At 39.1% G+C, this 24692-nt stretch overlaps 1 long non-coding RNA gene across 2 annotated transcripts; it reads right to left on the bottom strand.

Moving 5' to 3' along the window:
- Positions 1–243: 243 nt before the first annotated feature.
- On the bottom strand, positions 244–24078 carry LOC130551398 (uncharacterized). 2 transcript variants are annotated; one of them, XR_008962591.1, is made up of 6 exons: positions 23998–24078; positions 21250–21360; positions 18759–19606; positions 17804–17875; positions 17620–17681; positions 244–5559 (listed from the first exon to the last, which is right to left on the bottom strand). It is a non-coding gene; the product is annotated as an uncharacterized LOC130551398 (long non-coding RNA). The 2 variants fall into 2 exon arrangements; XR_008962590.1 differs by lacking the exon at positions 18759–19606.
- Positions 24079–24692: the final 614 nt, after the last annotated feature.

Raw genomic sequence — 24692 nt, 5'->3', positions numbered from 1 at the left:
GCCGCTGATTTTGACTGAAAGCTGTGCTGTGCAATACATCTTCTCAAATGTTAACAGTAATGTTAAACTATCTTTGGAATAGATAGTTGCACATAATAGGTGTATTCCTTTACTTTGAATCTATCCGGTCTCTTTAAAGCCTCCTAAAGTTTGTTTTCAATAAATGTTTTGATAGCTAGGATAATGGTAACACTTTACAATAAGGTTGTATTGCATTAACAACTCAACTCAACTCAACTCAACTTTATTTATATAGCGCTTTTTACAATTTTCATTGTTACAAAGCAGCTGTACATAAGACATATTGACTATAAGCAAAACAATTAAAAGTTGTACCTGCAAAAACAAGAAAAAGTTGAAAACACAGAAGATAGACATACCCACATACAAAACACTCCACACACACACAATATGCACACGTACTAACACACATAGACATAGACACACACACACGGACACGCACGCACACACACACGTACACAGACAAGTACGCACAAACACACAGACACGCACGCACACACACACGCTCAGTGAGAGCACACATTTAAGATAAAGGAGAGAGAAGCACAGGTCAAATATAACAGACTATAAATTCCTATATGCAATATTAATTAAGTAAAACTTTAAAATTCTAAAGCAGCCCCCTCCGGCCAGGCAAATAGTGCAAAAACAGTATACAAATGGTGGCGAGGAACCCAAAACTCTAATCGAGAAAAAAAACCTCAGGAGAACCCAGGCCCAACCAGGGGATTCCAGTTCCCCTCTGGCAAAAGCTGCTGCCTCTGCACAAGCTCCAGAGAACTTGCACAACAAGGCTAAATAAAATAAAAAAACTTACTAATAAGGTAAATTATAGTTTAAGATTATCATTAATAATCTAATAGCATTTGAAATTTTGTGGTGAAGACGTGTCAGGTGACCGCGTCCTTCTTTATCCAGCTCTATCATCTCAGCTCTTGTCAGGTCGCTGCTTCCCATTCTCCGCTCTACCATCACGTCAGGCCATGAACTGCATCCTGCTCGCTGTGGTAACCTTGGAACAATGAGACAAGACTGGCTGAGAGTAGAGTACTGTTCTGCACTCTTTGATGCAACAAGTACATCAGTTGTGTTTTTGGTTCCGGTTGATCTAACTAATGCAGCCTAAACCCTCAGAGGATTTATATTATGGAAGAGTAGTGTATGCAAGATTAAAAAGATGCGTCTTTAGTCTAGATTTAAACTGACAGAGTGTGTCTGACAGTGCAGGGAAGACTATTCCAAAGTTTAAGCGCTAGATAGGAAAAGGATCTACCACCTGCACTTGATTTTGTAATTCTAGGTATTACCAACTGACAGGACGCCTGAGAGCGTAATGCACGTGAAGGACTGTAATACAAAAGGAGTTCATTCAAGTATTGAGGAGCTAAACAATTAGTTAATACATTAGCTAACATGAACTAACAATGAACAATCCTTCTACAGCATTTATTACAGTAGAAGGATGCAGTAGTGCAACACTTTGGATAAAAGCGTCAGCCAAATGAATAAATGTAAATGTATTAATCTTAGTTCATGTTAATCTTAGCATTTACTAATAATTTTTTTTAAATCAACCGTTGTACAACCCTATTGTAAAGTCTTTGTAGAGAGGAAGGCGAGGCGAGAGCCGTGGGGCGGGTAAGGCGGGGCCGGCGGCGTAAGTGGCAACTAGTGTCAGCTGTGCGACCGCCGGTCCCCGCATGTCTCACGGGGAGCTCGGGAGGATAAGAGGACGAGCGACCGGACCATCGAGAGAGAGGACCCGGGCCCGGAAGTTAAGTGGAGTTTGTTTATGTTCGTGTGGCCGGCAGTCGACCGTGAGGTGGCTGCCGGCCTTTTATTTGCTGGATTATTGTTTATTTATTTTGATTAAAGTTTATTGTTTAAATGATGCCGGTTCCCGCCTCCTTCCTTCCCTACATTGAACTTTATTACATTGGTGCCGAAACCCGGGAGGAAGGAGGGACATGCTGCCGAGGAGCCCTCGCCGCCGAGCGGCCTCGCGGTGCTGAGGAGTTCGGGCAGCACGGACGAGGGCGTCCGCCAGCGGCTGCCCGAGATCGTGGTGCTGGAACGAAGAGGGTTCGGTGGGGACGGAGAGCCCGCGGCCGTGCTCTTGGGACGAGGTGGGATGGCGGCCATGGAGGGAGCGCGGGAATGCCGGCTGCCCTCAGCTAGGAGCCATCGGCCGGAGAATCGCGGCCGTGCTCCTGGGACGAGGTGGGATGGCGGCCATGGAGGGAGCTCGGGAGTGCCGGCTGCCCTCAGCCAGGAGCCATCACCGGCCGACAGGAGGCGGCCGGAGGATCGGGCCGTCCGCCGGACGTCCAGCACCACAACCTAGCTCCGCGAGGAGGAGCCTCGGCTGGGCTGAGGACCGAGCGGCAGCGTGTCAGGGAACCGGACCACTTTTTTTTTGTTTTGTTTTGTCTTCTCTCCCCTCTCTCGTCCCGGTCACTCGGGATGCTCCCGGCTCTGTTCTCTCGCCTCGTCCGTGCATGCCCCAGTGATTATCTCACTGGGGCCCCCATGGGAGAAGGCCCCCGGGGGGGGGAGTAAGCACAGGCTCGGTGCTGCCCCCCGGCCTGTGAGGGGTGATGGGGGTATGTAGTGAGGAAGGCGGGGCGAGAGCCGTGGGGCGGGTAAGGCGGGGCATGCCTCACGGGGGAGCTCGGGAGGATAAGAGGACGAGCGACCGGACCATCGAGAGAGAGGACCCGGGCCCGGAAGTTAAGTGGAGTTTGTTTATGTTCGTGTGGCCGGCAGTCGACCGTGAGGTGGCTGCCGGCCTTTTATTTGCTGGATTATTGTTTATTTATTTTGATTAAAGTTTATTGTTTAAATGATGCCGGTTCCCGCCTCCTTCCTTCCCTACATTGAACTTTATTACAGTGTTATTTAGGACTACAGTGAGCAGATCACAGTAGTGTAACATACAAACAAAATAACATGTTGTACTATGAATGAAACAACTTATGGAACAAGACAAAAATGTAGGCAGGGCTTGATTTTATATATTGGTTTTTGACTGGATTTTTTTAAATCCTAGCATACAGTGTTTACAGGGTCAAAAATGTTATTAAAATATGCATTAACAAATAGTTAGAAGGTAAAATGTTTCAAAGACAAAGCCAAAGTGTGTGACTTTCTTTATGTTAGAATAGAATAATATACCTAAAAAGTGTAAATACTGTGATGCTATCAAATTAGCATCCAGGCTAGCCCAACTCAGCAACATTGGCTCAACCAATGGCGTGATTGTGGGTTGAAGATTTGTACGACAAAAGGAAGATTAAGTGTATGCAAAATATTTTTAAATTCCTTATTTTTGCAATTCTGGTGGTTCAGAAGCAACACCCTTCATTTTAAAACTTTTGCATTACATAATAATACGCATACTGACATTTAACATTTAACCGTTAAAATGCTTTTAAAAGTTTCAATAACTTTTCAATAACGCATTGAAATAACACATGGATACTGCAACATCCTGTTCACATACCCACACACGGCTGCAGAGGAGAGTAAGCATCAGGTGAAGATGAAAGGCTATATTTATTGGCATCTAAATGAATTTGACCAGGTCAGGCAGCTCCTTCCGCCCATATAAGTAACAATAGAGAGGAGGGCAGTTGTCCTTGCTTTTTTCCACTCTCTCTCCAAACTTTAATGAATACCAAACCTGGCCAATGGAACTTTTCGCAACGTTAACTGTCATGACCCTGCACGGCCAGGCAAAAAGGCTTAACTAAGCTGTCAGCTCTAATCAAGCCAATAAAAGGATCAGATAAATGTTTATTACATTGTGGGAAAAGATCATTTCTATACTGAAATTGAGGATGACCTTTCCAGATAATTCCTAGTTGGCTTTTTTTAAATGGTGGATAAATCACCGGCCCTTTGTTTGAGGCTGATGCGGTGGAACCTTGCTGACGGAGGGTGTAAAACATTGTAGCAAGTACTTGTTCTAATCCAGGGCCCAATTTAGTCATACAATCAAAACTGTTATCTCAGCAAAGTTAATGGTGAGTCAGGGACACATTACATATACAGTAGGTCACTCGTGCAATGTTGTAGCTGAGCTGTTACTTTGGGAGTTTTGACACGGTCCCTAGGAAACAGAGGCACCTGATTAACTAATATATGTGCCTGGAGGAATATAATAATTACATGTGACAAAAATCTACTTTTCACTCTATTAACTAGTATGGAATTTAACTTTAATTTAGTCACTTCTACAAAAGATGGCCACAAACTACTAAAAAATTATATATTTTGAACAAATGGGTAGGAGGTGCTTAACCTTCAAAAATGTTGACCGTCAAGTTCAGGTCAAACTAAATATTACTAAACATGTTTTATTTTCATATCCATATCAAAGCAGCTCAAATATATGAATTACAAAAATATATTACATATCACAATACATGAACATAATTTTTTTATAAAAACATCAAATGTACAAAATAAAACATTTCAGTAGAATGAGTAAAAGCTACTTTGTACTTTGTAGCTACACTGTAAAACTTTGCTGTAGTTTTGCAGCAGGTTTGCCAGAAACTTATGTAGATGTAAATTACAATTTTGTTTTAAACTTACTTAGCTCTTAAATTTATTTCCTGTAGCTCAGTGGTTAGAGCATGGTGCTAACAACGCCAAGGTCATGGGTTTGATCCCAGGGATTGCACATAATTAGAAACAAATGTATAGTAGAATGCAATGTAAATCGCTTAGGATAGAAGCGTATGCCAAATGCGTAAATGTAAAAACTAGACTAAATATCTTAGGCCACTTTTCTTGTTATATAAATCTATTGTAATTTAAGAATTTTTAAATCTTTTTACTAGAAAACAAAACAAAAATGCTTAAGAAGAATGTCATTTTTTGCAGCGTTGCTGTGCTAATGCCAGTAATGAGACCAGTTTCTTCTTGCTCATTTTGAATCTCAAAAGTCAAAGTGTTTTAATTTTGTTTTAATCAAAATAAAGTTTAACTCAAATTGAAAACAGTCCTAATAGGAAAGTAGTATTACGTAGTAATTAAATCTACAGTAAGTTACTGGCAAACCTGCTGCAAAACTACTGCAAAGTTTTACAGTGTAGTTTGGGGGAAAATGTTGGTTTATGGTTTTTGATAAACACTTTTTTTGTGTGTTTGTATTATTTCACAAAAAGCATTACCTAACAAAAAACATGGGTAACAGGGTTGAGAGATTTAGAATTCTTGAAAAAAAACCCGATTTGCCTTTAAAAAGGCAATGGGTCACCAAAATGGACATTGGACTGGAAAACTGTACTGATATCTTCAGTCATCACTTACAAAGAAAAAAGCCAAACAGGAAGAGGGTCCACAGTGTGTCACACAGGCCATTAGATGTGTGCAGTGGCCTCTGAGATGCTGTATCACTTTAATTAGTAGGAGACTGAAGGTCATGCTGATGTGGGAAGATGTGGAGAGGTTGATTGTTTTTAGTCTCACCTCACAGCAGGAAGTCTCCTCCAAGTGGCTTTTGTCAAGCTTGACTTGCTCTGAAGCGATCTGAAATGAGATCTATAGTGAGCCCGTATGTGTCAAAATGTCAGGTTTCCCCCAAGAATGTGCATTCTTGTTGTGAAACGGTGTTCTTATGGTTTGAGAAAATGTACAAATAATGATTTATTACTTTGAGACAATGTACAAATAATGATTTATTACATCCAATTAATTAATTGATTAATTAATTAATTGTAGGTAAATCACTGTATGTATATATTTATTTTATCCCTGGACATAAGAAGCTGATCTACTGTATATCTAAACAAGTACAAAGGAAGAATTTGTGAAATGTCACAGAGCCACACAATAGTAACATAAACATATTAGCAGATAATAAGGAAACAAATAAAATAAAATATTTTTAGACGACGCGATACTTGTTTATGAAATTAGATAATATTTAGACAAATACACTCAGAAGACGGTGACTTGTATAACAGTTAATATCATGTCTAATGCCACCATGCACCGTGCAGACACAAGAATGCAAAAACAAAACATATATATTTATATTACAGCTCACATATGCGATGGATTCCACATGCTGAAATGCAAACACATTATCTTGAAACCTACGCTACCGTAAACCTTCTGTAATAGGAATGGGAAAATAAAGACTTATGGAAAATCAAATGAGGTATGAACTGCCATAAGCACAAAGAAAATGATTCTCTTGGGAAAATTGTGTATTTGCAGAAGATCATTTCTCCAGAATGCAGACTGTCTCAATGCACTTGACCCACCGTGATTATCTCCTCTATGCTTGAACTCTCCTTGAACTTAGAATAACCATCACACAAGTGGGATATGGCCATCTCCTTTGCATCTGGTTATTCAAGCTCCAATTTGCTGCCTAATACAGCAATTACCTTGATCTATGGCTGAAGTCACCCTTTCATGTATTAGTATTAGAATCAGCACATTTACTGAAAGAAGCACCTGACTGTGACCCTGCTTTTGCTTTTTAATGTCCTGATTAATTTGAATAGTAATTAATTGACTTTCCAGGTCGAACATTTCAAGTGGACAACCCCTGATACTTAATCTTCTCATGTGGAAAAAGGGGTTTTGTGAGGGATGACAAGCCCATAATGTTCTCAGGTTCATCAGAAATCTAGTATATGTTGATTTATTACTTAATAAGAAAGTGGAAGGGAACATATAAGAGATCAATCCCATTTGCCTCTCTACTGTTTCCTTTCGTTTGGTACTGTCAAACAACAGCTTTATCAGCTTGTAATGTTTGTGCTTATAAAGAAAAGAGAGCAAAACACAAAGACGGACAAGCAGACAGAGACAAAGAGAGAGAGAGAGAGAGACAGAGAGAGAGAGAGAGAGAGAGAGAGAGAGAGAGAGAGAGAGAGAGAGAGAGAGAGAGAGAGAGAGAGAGAGAGAGAGAGAGAGAGATCATATAGTTTCACCAGGAGATGAAAAAACAGATGGCCCTCAGCAAGACATGAACAGAGGAGATTTGAAAACATCTTGCGCCCAGCAGCTAGTAGGTTCTCAGTCTGCTTCCACAAGGGCAAGCAGACAATCACACCATGGAGGGAGAACAGCTTTTTTTGCATAGACAGCCATTGGATAGTAGGCCAGAATCTAGTTGTAAGGAGTTGGGAGTTGTATTCAATAATAAAAATAAAAATAAAATCCTATATCAAATCTTCCTTTTCTCGCGAAAATTCTTAAACGTGTTGTAGCTTTGCAGCTACACAGTCATTACACTAAATTAATCTATTCGAGCCCCTTCAGTCTGGATTTCGAAAATTTCATAGTACTGAGACAGCCTTGGTCAAGGTCTCCAATGATCTGTTAATAGCCTCTGATTCTGGTTCTCTTTCTATTCTTATCCTTTTGGATCTTAGTGCTGCTTTTGATATGGTCAACCACAACCTTTTACTCCAACGTCTGGAAACTGTCTTTGGTGTTTCTGGGACTGTCTTAACATGGTTTAGATCTTACCTCTCCGGTCGTCAACAGTTCGTATGTATGCGTGGTAGCCGGTCTGAGACTGGTTTTGTCTGTACGGGTGTTCCTCAAGGTTCAATTTTAGGTCCCTTACTTTTTAGCATTTACATATTTCCACTTGGATTGCTTTTAAGATCACTTGGGATTAATTATCACTTTTATGCAGACGATACTCAGATTTACATTCACTCTAAGCCTAGTCAAAATTGGGATGTTCCTTTTTTAACACATTGTATTTCTGAGATGAAATCATGGCTGTCCCAAAACTTTTTGTGTCTTAATAGTGAAGACTGAGGTTTTGCTTATTGGCACCTCCCATCAGCTTCGTAAAACTGGTTCACTACTCTTAAACATTGATGGCTCTGTTTTGGAACCACAAGCCAAATTAAAAAATCTAGGAGTAATATTTGATTCAAGCTTGTCATTTGTCTCTCATGTTCAGTACACCGTAAAGAACTCCTACTTTCATCTCAGAAATATCGCTAGACTCCATTCTATGTTATCCCTTTCCGTGACTGAAAGGCTTATAAATACTTTCGTTTTCTCCCGTATAGACTATTGTAATGCCCTTCTTGCTGGGGTTCCTAAAACCACACTTAACAAATTGCAATATGTGCAAAATTCAGCTGCTAGGATCCTGACCGGAGTGAGGAGAAATGAGCATATCACACCAATTCTAAAGTCTCTGCACTGGCTCCCGATCAGGTTCCGAGTTGACTTTAAAGTCCTCATGCTCACATATAAGGCACTGCATGGTCTGGCCACTCAGTATCTGTATGCACTCTTAACTTTATACACACCTAAGCGTCATCTACGCTCCTCACAAGCAGGCCTATTGGTAGTCCCACAGACACAGTTACGTTCTGTAGGGGACAGAGCTTTCTCATCCTATGCTCCTAGACTTTGGAATGCTCTGCCTCCTAACATCAGAGACGCACAGAATTTAAATATTTTTAAATCTTATTTAGGTTGGCTTTTTCCCTGACTTTTATGTATTTAATTGTTTATGTTTATATAAGCATTTTTGTGTGTGTGTGTGTTGTATTATCATTTGCTTTTATGTAAAGTGCCTTGAGAAGCCACTTTAAAGGCGCTATATAAGAATAAAGTATTATTATTATTATTATCCATTTTTAGGGTTTAATAAAGTGTGTGAAAAAAACGTAACTCTAAAAATGTATATTTTGTTAACTTAAAAAATGCTAATGCTATCATATTCTATATCTGCTGGGTAAATCATTAAGCCCAATGAAACTGCAAGGGCATAGATAAACATGGGGGTCTTATACAGTATATAGTGAACCGTGTTCTCATGACAATGGTATTTTTCATAAATGTCAAGTTGTTACATGTAAATGTGAAATTACATTACACCTAAATATTCACTGGAGTAAAAAGTGTGACAACTATCCCCATATATAATGTCTATATAATGTAAATTCAACTCACTAGTGGGTTTTAATTTTACTACTATATATATGTAAAAAATTTGAACTGTATACTGACTGACTGAGATAAAGCCTTTGCGGCTTCCCTTTATGACAACTTGCCCAGACTCGACTAATTTGCATATGAATTCTGTAGGCCTAATGTACTGTACATGAGGTCAACAAGTGTTGTATTTTAAACAATTGGCAAAAAAAGTACTGCATGGGACATTAATGTAAATGCTTGCAAAAATACTTATTACATTGTAAAATGTGCCTGTTCTTTATTTGTACAGAAATGGTGACTGTCGACTACAGGGTTACTCAAGGTCAAGTAAGGTTGTGTCGACTTACAGTTATGTCATTGTTCATGCAAATAAAGAGTATCTTCAAAGATATTAAAAACACTTTAGAAACTGAACAAAGAAATCTTTGTAATTACGTCTTTGAAATAAAGTTTAATATGTGCAGATGGTCATATAGGTAGTTGAAATGTGTTTTGTAAGGCTGAATGTAATGACTCTTCCTTCAGTGTCTGGGCTACATATTGCAGGGATGTTTGAACCATGTTTTACCAATCATAGCATGTACCTCCAGGGGGAGGGATGGAATTCAGTGTCAGCAATAACACAAAGGACCTTGGTTTAACATTTTGCCCAAGCCATGTCCCCGCTTACAGCCTAAAGCTTGCACTTGCTATTCTGGCAAGCTGCTTTAGTCCACAGACTGACAATCTCTCCTCCGGCAGTGCTTGACCATCTGAGACTCGATCTCACATCAACACACACATACATACACTTTCCTTCTCACTAAAGCTTTTATTCATTCACGATTTTAGTGTTTTTGTTATGTTAAAAACATAATAATTTACATAAGAGAAAAATAAGAATTCTGAGCACTGCGACACATGAAGAATGAAAAACTCTGGGTATTATGAGACACATAACAAGGTCATGGATTCAATTTCCAGAAAATTTAAAAATACGTTTTAATGCACTGCAAGTTGCTGTCAGCAAATGTAAATATACTATACAGTATGACATGATTTACAAAAATTTGAGTGCATGTCAAAATTAATTCAGCTCTATTCAATTTCTAGTATTAGCACCGTCAACCACACATGCAAACATTTGCTTTGTCTCTTTTTGCAGCTCGTCGGTCCAGCAGATCTGCACATATAAACACCCACACATTTCTCCCTCTTTTTCCACAGCTCTTCACAACCAAACTGTTCAAGCCTCTTGCCTGCCAGCCAGTCAAGATGGCCTCCCAGCCCTCCAGCCAATCCCACGGTCTGGCACGCACAAGAAAACCGCAGGCCAGCTGATCCTCTCCCCGGTTACCTTCATCTGCTCCTTTAGAAACTTTTGGACAAGCATGGATTTTCGAGAGCTTCATGGTTTACTGGGCAGAAGTGCTTAGAAAAGGAGTGGGGAGAAAGCCCTTGAGTCATATGCAGGCTTCTGAAATCTGTTACTTGATAACCCTGCTTCATCAGATCAGTGCTTGGGTGTACAAAAGACAAATGCTGTGGCTTGAAATGAGGGAAAAGGGCATGGTTAAGCAGAGCTTGGCAGATAATGTCAGTGGTTAGATATTTTATGCAGTTTTGCCCCAGTCAGTTTGGTGAACGTGACTATAACTAGAGCTAAACAAGATGCTATAAAGCCATTCAGTTTGTAGAAAAGAAACTTGGAAAAGAACAAACATTTTCAAGATTCTGGCCTTTCGAAAAGGACTTTTCAGTTGTGAGAAAAACAAGTCTCTGGTTAACATCCATTTGCTACCATTCAAAAATGTATGGCCATCTTATAAGTGTGAAGATATGTGTAAGTATTCAAAATTTGTTATCTGGAGAAAAATAAGCTTGAAGAGTTTATTTTTGCCAATTTTAGGCGAAGGGTGGCTACTTTGAAGATGCCAAACGATATTTTGGATGTTTTTAGTCACAACATAATTTTAGTCACCAGTGTTGGGTAAGTTACTTTGAAAAAGTAATTAATTACTAGTTACATATTACATAGTGTAATTAGATTACTGTACAAATTACTGTCAGGACCCAGACAGCAGGTGAGAGGTTAACAAAAACTTAATATAAATACAAAACAAAAACCCACAAGGGGGTAAAGCAACAGAACAAGGGTATAAACATGAAGGGTAAACAGGAAAATAGACAAATTACACTAAACTAAAAAAGACTAAATACAACACTAGACATCAACTACAAATAACTAAACTAGATTAACACAGCCATACAAACCGGGAGGGTGCCAAGAAACAAACAAAGCAAAATGATCCAGCACAAGACAGAAGACACAGGGGCATTAAATAGGGAAGCAAATCAAGAGGGGAACAGGTGTAGGGCATGAAATCATTAACAATCAATAACGAGGAGACGAGGGGGCGGGAACAAAGACAAGACCCGAGAGAGCGCATGGTACGTCATAACAACAATATCATGTCTCTGTCACACTAAACACGTGGGTCTGTCGTGATCCTGCCACTAGACTAGAAAATCAAGACAAAAGGAGGCAGAATCATGACTATTACTCTCTCCAAAAAGTATTTACATTTACACATTTGGCAGACGCTTTTATCCAAAGCAACTTACATTGCATTGTACTATAGACCAATTTGGAGTCGACGTCAGGGTTACGTCACTGCCAGCTGGGCGAGCATACTGGTGGCAGAAAAACAGTGGAAACAAAGCAGCAATGAATGAAACGTAGGAGACAATTCCTTAAAAAATGTGTTTTTGTGTTATTGAATGTCAGAATAGGAATGGCAAAAATAATGGTGTTATTTCCTATGGAATACCGTTGTTGAATATGACATTTTAAACTAAACAAGCCATTAAACGAACAGGCTGGACTGAAGAAATCATCCGGAATACTCGTTTCTCTGTGTTTATTTTATTTCAGGTAAGGTTTTCTGTACCGTTTATCACACACAAATGCAAAATAAATTATGTAACGTTAGTTAAGAATGATAATTTAGATGCTTTCTGCCACCAGTTCGGCTCCGCCCACAGAATCGCGTCAAACTGTTTGCAAACAAAAAATTGGTCTATACATTCGTTTCTGACTATGTGCAAGCACCTGGGATCAAACCCATGACCTTGGTGTAGCCAATGCCATCACTGAGCCACAGGAAAGCTCAGTACTTAGTTACGTATTACTAATTACTTTCTATATCCTATATCAACCTTGATTAGTTAAGTGATTCAAGGATAGACATGAAACAGCTTTTTTAATTCATTCAAATAAATTGTATAAAACTACATAAAGTATTTGTATTAACCAACCAAAGTATTACAAATGTGAGGACACATTAAAGCATGCATTTTAAAGTAAGACTGAATTTTGATGTCAATTCCACTATTGTATATATTACACAGTATTTAGTTAAATTACATCAGAAGTAACTAATTAAATAACAGAAAAATAAGAGTAATCCCATTCTTTACTTTTCCAAGGGAAAAGTAATTCAATTACAGTAACAAATTACACCCAACACTCATTTATGTCCTTCCATGCACTGTAAATGCATTGCATTGCATTTAAGCATTAGCGGAAATGTCTGTCAAATAAACAAATAAAGAACTGGCAAAAAATTACCAGTACATTTTCCATTTTTTACAGAGTGGTTCTAACGCGTTTATGTGCAACAAATATGAATAAAAGAAAGTTGAACCTAAACCTTTGAACAGCAGTGAATACCTCATATCAACATTATTATGCTAATGGGCTATAATATGTCTGGATCTTCAAGAAGAACAACTTGATTCAAGCCTTTAACTTGGGTTTTTATTTGTTCTCTGTGTAAATGTGTACATTTTAACTGTCCCTGAAAGTGTCATGGTTATCCTGATTCGTCCGTATACCTCATTTGAGACACTGCTACCTCACGCCTAGCGCGCTAATGACTAAAACCTCCAACCTCCCCTTCCTAGAAAGAGGAATAACTGGCTGTGTGCAAATAGATTATGATGAACTGCAATTAAGGCAGAGGGAAGGGAAGGAGACGACAGCAGTTTAGACAACAATTTGGGTGACTGCAGCTGCAGCTGCTCTGCGGTTTAATACTGTAATTGATAGACTCTGCCTGTCACTAGAGGGATCAGAACGAAAACTTAAATTACCATCATTAGGGGCCTCCTAATTGCTGTATCCTATGCGAAGCCTGTTTTTGTTTGTTATTATAAAATGACTCTTCTGTTATCTAATTTGTTCAGGCAGATCTTCCCGTTCTTTGATAGAGGAACAAATTAGAATTTGGCTTCACCGTTCATTGGTAAATCCAGGCAGGGACTGGTTTTGGAAATGCAGCCATAATACGGGCATAATCATCGCTAAGCATTATTTCATTAAACAGGTGCAGTGATTATGCGTCTTTAAGTGTTTGTTTGCAAATGCACATCAATCAGATACATCCATTGAGAGCATCTTGATCTATATACTGATTATACGATTGCAAACTCAATAGTGGCGTAATCAACTTAAAAGCAATAGCGAAAAACATTAGTCTAGCACAGTTATGATATGCTGAATGTCGTAGCCATGATGCGATGTCTGCTGCTATATAACAATCCATTTATTCAAGGACATGTCAGCAGGATTCCTAAGTGAGCGGGCAGTGTTTCTCATTGCCCCCAGCTCTGTCTCATTAGGAGGTCAAATATGAAGTACTAAGGTAAAAAAAAGTGCTGCGATGGCACTTTGGTATAACGCTTCCACTAAGACTGACAACGATGCTGGGAACATCTTTGCCCTTGTGCTTAAACAACCACTTCTCTCCATGAATCACCAATAGAAGGAAAGAAAACAAGACAAATGCATTTCCAGCCTGAGATAAAACACAAACTGCCACAAAACAATGAATTGAATTGTGATTCCAAGTGAAACTCAACTTATACACCTGTCTTTGACATTCAAAGATCAGTGCCAATAATCAAGAAATAATGATTATTAAATGTGCATATGCTGGAGTTGGGTAATTGGAAGGTTAATCGATGGGCAACGTCAGTGGAGTCACATTTATCAGTTTCTATTTATCTCTTCTTGGGAGGTGGCAGGTTTACAGTAAATACCTTCTGTCCCCCTAATTTCCTAATGATAGGGATAATGATGGAGAATGGTGCAGCCATTAGCAGGGACAGCCTCTGTGCATCACTCTGTCAGTTCTGTCTCTCTGAGACTTACAATGAGAAGTGATGGGGCCCCTGTATCCACCCCCCCAACAAAACGGAAATCCATTCATGAAAAGCTTTGAAACACAAGGGCAGGCCTTAAGTGGCACGTCCACTATCCATTCAAAAAGTGCGTTCCTCATCTTGGTCAAAAGAAATGTATTTATTCTCCCAGAGCACTACTACACCCCAAACCCTCATGGCAAACTGTCTCCTAAACGCCACCCGAGAACATTCTCTGTGAATGTTGCTTTTGGCAAAATGTGACTGCTGACACTGTGAAGCTGTCATGATGATGTTCTTCTCATCCATAACCCTGCCTACAGGTCTCACACCTGACCATTTTGACCAGCTGTGATTGACAATTCAGCCTCCTGGAAACACCTAGGGATCATGGCACCTCCTGCCATGGAGATGAAGATAGCTTGTGTGAAACTGTAGCTTTAATCCTCGGGCCTTGGCTCAGCCTACAAGATCTGACTCATGGGATCTGTCTTGTCAGGGTAGTAACAAGATCCTGAGTGACTGAGGTCCTCTGGTGATGTCAGACCTGAAGCTATAGAGAACACTGTCTTCCTGACTGTCTCAATAGATCTTAAGTCATTCTAGCAGAACTGTGAGCTTTCTACTGAGAGTCAAACAGAAGCCTAGGGTTGAAGAACGCAAATGTCAGAGGGGAAAAACTCTTGCTTTTTTAATGCTTACTCATTCTGTTTCCTTAAGCTTTTCTTTTCTCTGTTATGAGAAGTATTATTTAGGGCTGTCAAATAGTTTGGTTGCATTATCACCTCCTAATTATGTGAATTGGGTAACATAACCTAAAAGGAACCTTGGGTATAGAGAGATGTATGGCTTAATATATTAACAAATTAAAAAACTGTAACTGGAACAGTATTCATTCAACTTTGAAAAAAAAAATCCTCAGAGGCCGCCATTTTTTTTGCATCAAAATCTGTGATGTCAAATGGTTGCAACCTAAACCCCATTCTCTTAACGCTACAGTGAAGCACACACGTTTTCCATATATAACAGTAAAATATGAGACGTCAAACATAAGATCAGATATAAAAATACAGAGGGACAGTAGGTGGCGGTATGTCTTCTTGACACAAGCCAGCCTGCCTGCAATAAAGAATAATGCGTTCAGTAAGCGTCTGTTCAAGGTGAACATGCATTAAATCATAGCTTTAAACTACCGTATTTAAGACAGTTAAGACTATTTAAGACATCATCATCCACCATTATCGCATACTTTATACAATATGAGAATATACTGATAAACACAATAATAATGCTTGCGGTTTGGTTATTTATTCTGTATTAGAGCACACGTGAATATTAGCCCCCATCAGCTAATGACCAAGAGCGAGAAGACAATAGGCTATTGATGTAAATCAACAAGTCAAAATCTGGATAAAATACATTTTATAATGGCTAAAAACATTGTGTATATTTGGGTTATTAATATGCATGTTTGTATTGTTTCGAACCAACAATATTAAAATGTATACACCAAATAGCGCTTCTATGCCGAATTAGATAACGTATTTATGAAACGCACTCAGAGCAGTTTGCCCGTTTAGTGATACTGTAGAAACAACATGGCGAAGGGGACCCGCAGTACATGCATATAGAAATAGCTCATTCTGAGGTATTAAAAACATAACTTTCTGGTCTTTATACAACTCTGAAGACATAGTTATGTATATTACTGTATATTACATTACTGTCAATAGATCCTCCAAAAAACTACACACTGGATCTTTAAAATATTTAATAGTTTTGCTTGAAAATAAAAGGGTGGTTTGAGTCAAGGGAACATTTTTGAATCATAGAATTGTTCATTTAAAAAAAAAAAAAAAAAACAAAAGAAATATCTATAATCTCAATTATTTCTCCTAGAGCAAATGAAACTTAAATCGCGTTTGTGATGATATGTTAAAGAATGTTGGTAACTAAACAATGGCAGTAGGCAGCTGGTCAATAGGGGGCGCAGGGGACTGCTGAGTTCTTGAATTAACTAGGCTATACACAAATAAATACAAAAAATACTAGATTAAATGCATTTAAATTCAAAATACTATTACAAAATAATAGTATTTTGTATTTCAAATGGATGTATTTGAATACACTACCCATCCATGCAGTCTGGAGGTTGAATGGCAAAAAGTATTTCAGTTTGAAAATACAAAAAACTAAGATTAAACACATTCAAATACAAAATACAATTAATTTTTTTCAAAGGTATTTAAATACAAAATTGTCCCATCTCATCACTGAACTAGATTATATAGAATTCTAGCTAGTCATCATGTAAACGTTAGCTTACCTTGTCATTGCTGCTGGTCACAGGAATCTTGCTAACTAGCTTCCTGAAAGCAGCCCAATGACCCCTCAAAACCGGCCCAAAAGGAATGAGAACCAACCCAATTATTTTCCGGTGTCAAATCAAAGTTAACAACTGCCAAAAGATGTTTATATTGCTATATTTACTTATCTGAATGGTTTCCTAGGTATTGTATATATTTTTTTGTTCTGATGAACTCAAAAGATGTTTTGGGGGATTTAGGAAAGCAAACAATTCTGGGTCACCTTTGACTACCATTATATTTTTTCTGCTATGGTAGTCAATGATGCCAGAGAATTTTCAGTTGCTAACATTCTACCAAATATCTTTGTGTTCAACCGAACCAAGAAATGTATACAGGTTTGGAACAACTAGAGGGTGAGTAATCCATAACAATTTTCGTTTTTGGTTGGAGTCCCTTTAAAAAAGATCCCATGTGTGCTCGAGGCCACGCACGGAAATGGACGAGAAACATGTTTTCTCTTCGTAAGACATGCAAAAACTTGCTTACGAAATAAGCATGGTTAAATTTATTGCATATGTATAATGTGTACAAGCACATCAATGTTTTAGTTGTTCTAGACTGCGTATAGCGCTGCTCAAACGTGATATTTGACAGCCGGAAGAATCAACTGTTGTACACTCACGCGTGATTTCTTTCATTGTGCAACGCAGGGCCGTGCAGAAACTTTAAGCGGGCAGGTGCTCAAAGTAAAAAAGAGGCACATGGAACAAGGCATTAAACAGGGCTGTGCTCAAAACATCAATACAGCAATACTGTTTATTGTGACAAATTCCTTGCAGATATACGCATCAATACAGAGGCTTCTGTTTTGATATACCAGCCAATGCGGTCATGCAGTTTTGAAAAAGAAAAATAACAGAAAAGACCACTTTAATGTTTAAAAGGTAAAAAATATTTTCTTTGGACCTATTAATAACTCCGAGATTAGAAATTGACGTGTATCAAGTTGTTCAAACCTTAAGGTTTTTTCTCGCTGTTATACAGAATAATAAAGAACAGCTGTGTAGGACATGGTTACTATTAAAAAAATAAACGTGGCCCCTGACATATTGTTTTGTAAGATTGTAGGCAACAGGTTTTAAAACACTGCGGGGCTGACATAACTTACAGGGAGCAGCTGATTTTGAAGGGTTTGCTGGGGATGTTGCTGCTGATACTGCTGGTGGTCATCTGTGACAACAGAAATTAAAACAAACATGGGACATATATTAGCAGATTAAACAATTGTTATGTGACCATGACAAGATGTACAGATTGCTGAAAATGTGTGGAACTGGCTTACTTTGACTGACCTACTATAGTGCTGCAGTTGATGGCAAGGGTGATTGCTTGCATTTCTTACAGTGGCTGCTGCACACCAAGAGCTGCAAGGTAAAGAAGATACCAAATTCAAAAATGTTTTTAAATCTGGGAATGAAACATTAAGAGTGGGACAGAAAAATCTATATAGACAGAGATATGTGTGTGTTTTGCTTGCTTGTGTGTCACGAATATGGAGTGGAGGAAGAACCCAGATGCAGGCAGCGGCAATGAAAGGGTTAACACAAGACTTTTAATTACAAACAATGAACAAACAAAAAACCCACGAGGGGGGTAACGAAGACCAGACTAATATAAAAACTGAAACAAAACACTTCCCTCGACGGGGCAAAAATAAACTAAACAAAACACGACACAACGTCAAGGCAGAACAAAAAATGATACAAACTTACACGAACTAAGCCACGACTGAGACAAGAACATCCAAGGGCAAGGTAACTAACTGGGAGAGCACGACACGCAAGCATACAGCACAAAGACAAAGCACAGGTACGTACACATGCAATGCAAGAGCACAGGACAAAGAAACATGAGGGCATTTATAGGTAAGACAAACGAAGGATAACGAGCGAGGGCAGGTGTGAAACATAAGACAAGGCAGGGAGACAATACATGAAACGAGAGGGGCGGGGCCAATGACAAGACACTGGAGAGAATGCATATTATGTTAAGATAGACAATAATATGATTCTCTCCACATAAAACCTAAGGGCTCTGTCCCGATCCTGCCACATGACTAGAAATTCATAAACAAGAAGGTAGGACCGTGACACTTGTGTCTACAGTATGCAATATTGTGATCAAGATTATATTGCATTGTGACTCTTTGATATAGTTGAATTTTGATTGATTACATGTCTAACAGAAAATCTAAATAAAGATGTGTCTAAATGTGTCCTAAATCTAAACGAGGAGCATTATTCTTACCAATAAGTGGAGGAGCTGTTGTGTTTTATAACAGCAATTTCCTGTTGGCCATGTCCCTAAAAATGTCTGTGACATCACTGACATTTATTGGAATATCCTTCTCAATGGCCAACAGAAGAAGCTCAGACAATCTCTCCTCCTTGCAAAGACTGCGAAGTTTGGTTTTTACCAGCTTCAGTTTTGAGAAGGAGCGTTCCACACTTGCTGTTGACACTGGAAGTATGCCATATGTCTTTAGCAGCTCAGTCATGTTGGGAAAAACTATTGTTTTCCTTGATCACTGAAAGAATAGATGACACATTAACTGGTGGTGGGCACGAGTATGAAGTATGGAAGACCTTCAGTTCTGTCTGCAATTTGTCTTCCTCTTCAATTTGATAAAACTGGCACAGTTTCTTCACAGCTTAGAGTGCTGCTGTTGCAATGCTTGCTGTTTTCCAGTTCTCCGGGACTGCCAGGCAATGAAAGGCATGCAAGATTTCCCATGTGGAATTATCTCCTCCTTTAAAGCGTCTGTGAAGTTCTTGTGTCATTGTGTCCACAAAAACATTATACACTTTAACACGGTAGTAGACCTGCAAAGTTGGAAAAGCATGGTCAGTTGTAGCTGATGTGGCAGCAAACTTGAACTTCTCTGGCAATTTCCTCTTCCTAGCTTGTCCAGGCACCTCAGATGGAGGATCCAGGCCCACTGATGCAGCATTCTCTGTAGCCTGTTTATAAATGTTCTCAAACCCTTCTTCTGTTCTGCTGTAAGCCAGCCTCCTTAAAACACCGTCAACAATGCTGTATGCTGCAGCCAGGTCCATGTCTTTCTGCTGCAATGCATCAGATGCAACTGCAGTTACCTGGAAGATTGGACAGGTGATTTCAATTACAATTACATTTCAATAAATGCAGAATGCCGTTTTGATTAATTGGCCATAAAAGTGTAAAGTTTTTCAACTAAATTGAAAAAATTTACAAAACAGATGTTTGACTTTGCACTTTCTACCAATACCAGATTTAGGCATTGTGCCTGACAGTGCACATACAACGCTTTCGGATTTTGCCTTAGGATTCTGGACTGCAGTCCCTTATAGCACCCACTCATGTTTGCAGCCCCATCATAACCTTGACCCCGGATGTTTTCAATTTTTAGGTAGAGCCATCACAAGGTTTTCAAGAGCATCTCCGCTTGTTGAACGCACATTGCACAGCTGAATAAAGCTTTCCTTTATTTTCATATTGTGTACATATCTCGCAACAAAGGAAACTTGTTCAGTGTGGGACACATCTGTTGTTTCATCCATAAGTATAGAAAAGATTTTGCTCTCTTCGATTTCTTTTTTGATGACACGTTTTATGGCCAAAGCTTCTGTTCGATAGGAGTGAGACAAGAGGTCTTTTTTGTGTTTCCTGCTTCTCTCTTACGGCATCAAGGTGTTAATTTAATTACGCTGTCATACTTACTGAACAACTGCACTAACTCTAAGAAATTACCTTGATTTAGGCTTAGTGAAGTCTCATCATCTCCCCTAAAAGACATAACCTGTCTTGCCAGGAATAGAGTAATGGCAATCAAACGAGACAACACTTCTCGGTTCCTCTCTCTCTCTTTGTCTTTTGCAGCTTGCAACTCACGGTCACCAAACTTTAAAAGCTGCCTCCAGAATTTTTTTCTTGAATGAGTTCCACCTCACCATACCACACATGTGAGCTTCTGAGGCACTGTGCTCTTTAATTTTTTCTAAAGCCTTCCTCCACCGATTTAACCCTACAGTTTTCCAGTTTGTGTGACTCTTATATTGTCCATCATTCATAAAAACACGGCAACTGAAACAAAACATGGCATCAGTCCTAGGAGAATATACTAGCCATGGGTTATTTTCATACCACTTCTTCTGAAATGAACGTCCCTCTACATTCTTGGGAAAAGATAGGACTGGTTGGCAGGGTCCAATATTATCACACATTTGAATGAAGGCCTCATCGTACTTAATATTGAATTGTAGGACGTGGGCAGGGTCAGTTGGGTGTTTAAGTCCAAGTAGGTTTGAAAATAGCCCCTTCTCTGGCTTCTGTCTCCTTCTCCTGGCTTGCTTCATCCTGCACCGTTTCTGTTGCTTGTGCCTCAACACTTCCCTCTTTCTCTACGGCCTCTGCCTCATGGCTTACTGTTCCTTGCAGTGTTTCTATTGCTTGTGGCTCAATACTTCCCTCTTTCTCTACAGTCTCTGCCTCATGGCTTACTGTTCCTTGCAGTGTTTTTTCTGTCGCTTGAGTCTCAACATTAACAACAAGGCACAATTCACTATTTCAGCAATAATCAATTTTTAAGCCTCACCACTACTCTTGCACCTAATCAATAATAAATCCACCTTACTGTATTGATACAAAACATCTGATACACTGCAATATAGTAATTATTATTACTATTGTTGTAGTTGTTGGGTAAAATTGAATATCTTCGCAATGTAAACAAATGGTAGGCTGCATGTGTTATTCTTACCCGTTGTGCTTTTCATAAACCAGCTGGAAATGGATCCACTGCTTTTTGCTGCCTCAAGCAGCTCCTTCTTTTTTTTGTTTGATTCTCCTCTCTTTAGGAGGCATCTTTGCACTGTAGAACAAACACAAATGGACACTTCATACCTTTTCCTGAAACCTACAAATAGGGCCATATCTCCATCACTCTGCACGTTGATGTCAAGTCAGGTCTATTAATAATTTTATTTTGACATTTATTTTAAAGGGATATAAAATATTTCTGTCATATTATAAATATAATTCTATTCTAATCTTGTTCTGATTTTACTCATTTTTTAAATGATAATGAAATTAAAATAGTATTGATAAGTGTAATTAGGAAGATTCAAAAATCTGAACAAGCATGTTTTACAAGTGCTGCGATAATTATTTTGAAGACACTCTACGTTTCTTAAATAAATAGGCTACTGTATAATAATAGTAAAGTTACAAAGTATGAATATTAACGTTAGTCATATCACATAACATAAAAACACCAACCCCCTCGACGCCCGTGAATTTTTTCTCCCCCAAACAGCAAGAACGATTCAAGAGGTAAACATGCACTTTTGTTTATATTGCTGTGTAGAAGTAAGACTAGCTGCCACCAGCTAACGTCACTTCAGTTCAGTTTAGGGCAGGATGCACACACACTGCTATATAAACAAGACGCTCTTGCAAAACTACTACTGCTTATAATAATAACAACAACAATAAAATAAGTAAACAAGCAGACCGTTCCGAGTCCGCTAAGCCAGCATCCGCGCACGGTGTCTATACTGAACGTGATCGGATCGTCCCGAACTTCCGGATGAGGTCGTCAGGTGAAAGGTGATCTTGGAGGTCATTTTATATACTGCTAAAATATTATTAGTTAATTTGACTAATAGTTAGAATGCCTTAGTATTTATTTTTTTACTTTTATATTAATTCGATTTTTTTTTGCCTTGACAAAAGGGCATTTTGGGGATAAGGGGCCAAAGAGGCAGGTGCTCAAGCACCCTCCGCCCCCCCCCTGCACGTGCCTGGTGCAACGTGACATGCACCTTACGAAACATTGGTAAAAGCATAATTCGGATGCATTGTCTAATACCACCGCTATATTTTCCTCTTTGGTTGAGCTGAGCTACCGCGTCCCTCCCTGTACTGTAGCCAGAGGAGTATTAAGACCTCATGGTGCCCTGGGCAACAGCCCCAGAGGTGCCCCCCATCAACCCACCTACCCACACGCATAAATCCACTCATTAAAATATTTATATAATAAAAGATTTTATAAGAATGAAACTCAGCAATTTACAATATACTATTTTTACAAGAATTACACATTAACATGACACGTTTGTAGAATAGAACACAAAAAACAACTCTTTTCCATTAAGTATTTTTAACAATTAGGCCTACTGTAGTTAAGGGGCACCTGCTTTCTGTTATAATGTTATATTTCAGGTTTTGATGTAGTGAAAAAAGATCACATTTTTTTAACAGGTGTAAATGTTGTGCGTGCCACAAAGTGGGGGTACAGACACACACACACTTATAGTTTGCATGTATGTATTCACATTAGGGGGACAATGGAACAATGTACAGATTTTCAGGACATTGGGAGTTTAATTCACCAAAGTGGCATTCACCAGATTACAATGTATAGCAAGGTTATTCAAATAACATGAAACGTTATTATTACTATTTTAACTGCTATACAGCTATTCAAACGCTCTATTTAAGCACAGTATGTGTATATTCTTCTTACTAAACGATCACATAAGTAATAAGATAAAAGTGTACTCCACTAAAAAGGACACATGAATAGATTGCTATAGTGATGACACCGTTCTTCACTTTCACTTTAAAACCCAGGTTTGGACCTTAAATAGTGGCCTTACCTCCACGTACTATTAGCATACATTATCGGCACTATAACATCTTATTTCTGACGCATGCCATGTATATATACATTTATTAATCAGTGCTAATCCCCGCATTTTTAGTCGCCGCTACAACAATGCGCTCTGCATCGTTCCCGCTTCCATCTGTTTGAAGATTAAAGTGTATACGAAAGACGACTCGCCTAATAGCAGTCACTTGTGATTGGCTGAATGTTAATTCACTCAAATCTATGTAACCACCCAGATAACATGGGCGGGAATGTTGGCGGAGGTGTGTCGAAAAAGTGCGGAGGACAGAACCATTTTTATCTGAAGTGGGGGTATTCGCACATGGTGCCACGCCTATTTAGCGCAGATGCGTGACTTAAGTCTTAAAAAACAAGTGCTTATGTACATTTATAAAAACATACTTTGTATTGCGGGTTTATTTGGTGTCCCTAAAGTCTTGGTGCCTGTACTGGCCTCACAGAATGCCTTTTCTGCTATCCAGCGAGTTAAACACCTCCACACAAAGAGTCTCGTACACCGGATTTGCAATTGAGAACTTTATCATGCTTTGGTGTGAAACTGAAATACAAATATATACACCAGTAAGGGCAAAGTATTTGAGTACTACAAATGCATTACAAAACTAATGCAACACATAACTAGACTACAAAGTCGTTAATTATGTATGTAGAGTAGTTAGCAGTTAGCATACAAGGTAAGTATTAGAAGTATAAGCATGAACTTCAAGGTAAACAGTTGCATAGGAACTTAACAACAACTTAGCTGTTAATTAACATTATCCGTCTCACACGTAACACTAAATAACACCACATTCATATATTTTACTTCCTACTTACAAGGAATGCCTTCAAAGGGCTAACAAGGAGAAACCGATACCAGAATTTTCGTGCTGCTTCATCTAGCGTATTTACTTCCTGAATGTCCGCTCCGTATCAAATGGTTTCAAAATAAAAGTCTCCGGATACACAACTAAAATCTAAGACTGGCGATGCCACAACACTCCCCGTCTGGTATCTTCAAGATACCATTTCTAACCTAACTGCTAGTATTAACTTCACTCTGGGGATAGAAGGAGTACAAGCTCTGAGATAGGTCTATAATAGATCTTTGTAGTTCCCTGCTGAACAACCTTTATCTCAGCCTTTCTAATGAGGCCATCATGGCTTGGAACAGTCTTTACAATGACCCCCATTGGCCATTCGTTCCTCCTCGCTTGCTTATCCTTGAGAAGAACCACATCTCCTTCTCTGATGACAGTTCTCCTGTGTTTCCACTTCTTGCGTGACTGTAAGGTGCAGAGGTACTCCTTCCACCATCTGTTTCAGAACTCACCAGCCAACACCTGAACACGTTTCCATTGATATTTAAGCATCTCACTTGAATTACAGTCGCTTAAAGGGGGAATGCATGCGCGTGATTTCTGAGTCAGTAGGATGGAGGGTGACAGAATGTGAGGATGCTCCGGGTCAGATGAGACGGGCACCAGAGGACGAGCGTTGATTATGGCAGTGACCTCAGCCAGGAATGTGGT

The sequence above is a fragment of the Triplophysa rosa genome, linkage group LG2, assembly GCF_024868665.1.
Source record: "Triplophysa rosa linkage group LG2, Trosa_1v2, whole genome shotgun sequence".
Taxonomy (NCBI): domain Eukaryota; kingdom Metazoa; phylum Chordata; class Actinopteri; order Cypriniformes; family Nemacheilidae; genus Triplophysa; species Triplophysa rosa.
Note: the sequence above shows the minus strand (reverse complement) of the source record. Positions and strands in the feature narration are given on the sequence as shown.